Here is a 5,069-nt window from a genome sequence, read left to right on the forward strand (position 1 = left end):
AGAGGCTTTTGTGGGAATGTCATGTGTAAGAGAGGCATGCACAGAATCAGATATGACCAGACAGCTTTACGGAATTAAGATGAATTTATGGGAGCCTCTTGGACATATTGGCCTGGTACCTTGCTTACAGGGTTCCCAACCACCTTACCAGGTGAGTAAGGAAGGTCCCTTCCTGGCAGGTATGAGAACATCAGGATATTTTGGGAACCTCACTTAGAGAGGAATTGCTCCAAAACTAAGAGTACTGCAAGGAAAATTTAATAGCAAGGATAAGGTTTGCCCTCTTAGCCTTGAGATACTGTTAAAAATTTAATCTGGAGATTCCTTATGAAAAACTCCAGCAGAGTAAATTTAAAAGAGCCTGTTTGGCCAGTGGTTATTCTGCTGTACTTATACAAATAATCAGGCCATATTTTTTTATTATTTTTTAAAAAACCAAACTAGACTTATTCTGCAAATAAATTCATCTTAATTTGACTATCCTGGTTAAAAATGAGGGTAATTTAGAGAGGAAAAATTATGTTTCAATAGTAACTATAATGCATACTTATGGTTATTAGATTCTGGTTCAGTTCATTGTCTTTGAAGTTTTTGTTTTCCAGCTGTAAACTGGACTGGATCCTGAGTTTTTGGAGTTTTCTCAAATATTTGGCTGCAGTTCCTCAAACTAACATTTTCAATTTTCTCCTATCCTTTAACTTGGAATCACTGAAAACTGAAATGGCCATTTGTCCCCTTGAAGTCCTGCAAACTGCTGCTCCATGATTTGATATACACATCAAGAAATCACCCGGGCTCAATTCCCTCACAGGGCATGTACCCAAATTTCGGGTTTGATCACTGGTCAGGGTAACCGATGGATGTTTCTCTCTCTCTCCCCCTCTCCCTTCCTCTTCCTAAAATCAATTAAAAAAAAAACCCCACACATACTAAACTTCAAGACATCACCACAACAGCTCATGCTTATACAATCTCCATGCCTGATGTTGTGTAAACCACCTGAGAGTTTTCTCCAAACACTCAATGACATCATCAGAGATGTATGCATCAAGTCTGACACCTAGAAGTCTGGCAGCCCTCCAGGCTCTGAAACTGTGTTTTTAATTTGCTCTAAACATTAACCTTTGTGTGTGTGGGTTTTTGTGGGGTTTTTTTTGGTTCCCATAGAAATGTCTCTCATTAAATACCTGATTGCTTGCTCACACAATATAGACCTAATTTACCACCTCCTGAAATGAGACAAAACTGTTTAACTGAATTGATCTATCTTCAGGATTAAGTGATTGTTCAATGAACTATGGACAATCTACCTACCAGCTTAGCTTCTGGACTGTCCAACTTCCTATTTAAACTTAAAAAGGTACATGGAAATTTTTATTTTTCCATCCTCAAATTATGCATAAAGCAAAAATTATGATCATAAACCAAAATCTCATGGACTTTAGCCTCATGTTTTCTGCTGCCTGTGGTATATTTCTATCAGCACCTAAATTTCCACTAGTCAAATGTATCGTGCCTATTCCTTCTGCAAATCCTGTCTTAACCAACCTCCTACTCCTCTCATTACTACTCAGACACTGGCTCCTGGTTTGACACCCCTGTGTATGTCATTGGAACAATTCAATCTTTAAAATTATTTTTAAAATTATTTAATTTTTTTTACTTTATTTTAAATATCTTTACTGAGCTTTAATTGACATAGAATAAACTGCAAATATTTAAAACATACAATTTGATAAACTTTGATATATATGTACATATATGCGACCATCACCACAGTGAAGATAATGAACATATCCATCATCCCCAAAAGATTTCTAGTGTTTCTTTGTAATCATCTCCACTTCTCCCTCTCTCCCACTCCCATCCCACCATCCCCAAACATACTGATCTGTTTTTTGTTGCTAGAGATCAAATTTGCTTTGTCTACAGTTTCATAAAAATGAAATCATATAGTATGAACTTTTTTTTTACAATATAGTGAGTAGACATTTGTACAATTTATGATGTGATCACCCTGATAACTCTAATACCTACCTGACACCATACATAGCTGTTACAGTATTATAGGTTATATTCCCTATGCTAGATTTGTCCATGACTATTTTGTAACTACCCATTTGTACTTCTTAATCCCTTCATTTCTTTTCACCCATCCCCCAACCTGACTCCCATCTGGCAAATGTCAGAACGTTCTCTGTGTCTATGATTTTCTGTTTCCATTTTGTGTGTTCATTTATTTTTTAATTTTTATTTATTTTTTTAGGTTCCACATTTAAGTGAAATCATCTGTCACTGTCTTCCTCTGTCTGGCATATTTCACTCAGCACAATAGCCTCTAGGTCCATCGATAAAAAAGATTTCATTCGTTTATATGGCTGAGTCATATTCTATTGCATATATGCACTACTTTTTCCTTATCCATTAAAAGATTCTTTTAATGTGATTTTTTTTTTAAAAGGAAAGGGTAGGAGGAGGCAGCACTGTAGAAGGAAATCCTAATGATCAAGAGAGAAAAAAAAAACTGTGTGCAATCGATTTTGTGACTTTGTTTCAGATTGCTTTGGGGTTTATCAAATCTAATAATGGGCTCTTCCATCCTTTATCCATTCTTTAACCTCCTTTCAAATCTAACATAGCTGGGATTCTGTTAAGCTTCAATGTCTGCTTTTCAGATGTATGAGATAATTTGGTTCAAGAATAATGGGCAAAGCACCTAGCAAGATGTTGTTAGGGAACAAAGTTGTATAAGTCTGGCCCCTGCCCTCTGAAGCTTTCAATATAGTCGGGGAAGAGATGTAAGAAAGGGATTGATCTCTAACTATCAGAGTAATTCCCTTGACACGGAAATGATGAAGAGATGAATCTATACAGAGGAAAATGGGAATTGACTCTGAGCCATTTTGCCTGGATTGAATCATGCCTCTACCTGTTACTGGCTCTTGTAACTTTGGGCAAGTTATTTAAATTGCTTGTGCCTCGGTTTCCTCTTCTGTAAATTGGATCCAGCGATGAGCAATATTTTAATTTTATCTAACTTACTTTCAGTAACATTTTGCTCCAATGCAATACTCCTTTTCTGTAAGGCTGTTCCTGGGAGACGGAAAGTTTAGTTAATAAGGGAGTTAAGTTACAGAGTAATTGCTTGCAGTTTAAACAAACAACTTTTTGCTTCCCTCTTAATATGCTAATAGCTGGGTCTAAAGAATATTCCATTCTTAGAAAGGTACTATTTCTGATTTTCAAAAATTATCTGTGACCATTGGAAACTAATCATAGGAAACTACAAACTTAGCACATGTCTTGAAATCTGTATAGAAAATATAAATCATGTCAAGTTTCAAACTCTCACTTATTAGTGTACCACTCAACCTTGGAAAAATAAAAAGGTGTCTCCAAAGGTAGCCTTTGTTTTAAATGCCATTCCTTAAAAAGGAAACTGTTCCTTTTAACTTTACAACACCCCCATTTCAAATCATATCATTTAATTGTCTTGGTCATGGGCATTTCCAAGGTGAGATTTTATATTTCGCTCCCATAGCTTCTGGTTATCATAAAACCCATGCTTGCCTGGCCAGTGTTGCTCAGTGGTCAAGGGTTGACCCATGAAACCGAAGGTCATGGTTGGATTCCTGATCAGGGCACTTGACTGAGTTGCGGGCCTGATCTCCAGTAGGGGGTGTGCAGGAGGCAGCCAATCATCAATTCTCTCTCATCACTGATGTTTCTCTCTCTCTCTCCCTCTCCCTTCTTCTCTGAAATCAATAAAAATATATGGAAAAACAAAACAAAAAGAAAACCCATGCTTTTCTTTATTGAAGGAGAGTGGTCCTGCTGATGTTGGTGTAACCCTTTCAATATTCCTCACTTTGCCCCTGCAGGCATTTCCTCAGGCTCTCTAGCTTAGTCTTCATTCAAAGCTGCTGCCACCGAAAGGGTTTTTGGAGTAAGCGTTGGAAGAGTTTCTTTGGGTTTACTTGATCCAACTGTGATGGCTGTGCCTGATGCTTTCTTTCCATCTGACTGCCGATGGCAAATCTAAACTGGAGATCATTGTTGGCTTTGCTGCGAGGCCTGCAGCTTCCTCAGCTGATGGCTTCTCAGCACTGCGACTGGAATTTTCCCTTCCATTCCTGGAAGACACTGTCTTAGTTTTCCCAGGTTTTTCTGCTGCTTCTTCGGGTCCTCTGGAGGCTCCAACTCAATGCTGCTTCTCAGGCTTCTCTCCAGCCTTCCTGTCCGTCGTTCCCCACCAGGGCCTCCCTGCACCACCCCACCCCACCCCACCCCACCCCTGCCTTTAAGGTGAAGTCTGTGCAGGGCTTCACTTCACAGGACAAAGTGGGCAGTGAGGAGATTAGGGAGCTCACTGGACTTGGGGGAGAAATAAAAGCGTGGTTGAGAGAGGCCCTAGCATCAGACTGCCCAATGGATTGCTGCTTCTTCTTTTTTTAAAAAAATATGTCTTTACTGATTTTTTTAGGAAAGGAGGAAGGGAGATAGAAACATTGATGGATGAGAGAGAAACATCTGTTGGCTGCCTCCTGCATATCCCCCACTGGGGATTGAGCATGTGTCCTGACTGGGAATCAAACCAGTGACCTCTTGGTGCCTGGGAGGATACCTAACCAACTGAGCCACACTGGCCAGGCGAGGCTGCTTCTTGATGCTACAATATTATGGTGTGACCTTTCGTAACTTCCCTAACCTCTCTGTGCCATGGTTTCCTTATCTAAAAAAGGAGAATAATGAAATGACCTCAGGTTGGTATTGGGTAGAACAATACATACCTGTGGCTCATAGTTGAGCAAAATGTTAAGTGTTATCACTATTGCTGAAAGGCTTTGTTACAGGGCAGTGAAAAGCGAGGAAAATTCCAGGGCAAAAGGAATAGGGAAACGGAGACAAGAAAGTTAAAACAAGGCCAAAAGGTGCGGGCCATTTACAGCCAGTTTGTAAATTGCAAGCCCTTATCTCTTCCAAGGAGGCTTGTAAGCAAATGGTTAATGCCTCTCCAACTGAAGAATGCAGAAAAGGAAGGGAGGAGGGGGAGAGAAGGGAGTTTTTCT

General features: G+C 39.4%; 1 pseudogene; it reads right to left on the bottom strand.

The window, feature by feature from the left end:
- Window positions 1-3,484: 3,484 nt before the first annotated feature.
- Window positions 3,485-4,801, bottom strand: LOC118650721 (annotated as a pseudogene).
- Window positions 4,802-5,069: the final 268 nt, after the last annotated feature.

The sequence above is a fragment of the Myotis myotis genome, unplaced genomic scaffold (genome assembly GCF_014108235.1).
Source record: "Myotis myotis isolate mMyoMyo1 unplaced genomic scaffold, mMyoMyo1.p scaffold_m19_p_3, whole genome shotgun sequence".
NCBI classification, from domain to species: domain Eukaryota; kingdom Metazoa; phylum Chordata; class Mammalia; order Chiroptera; family Vespertilionidae; genus Myotis; species Myotis myotis.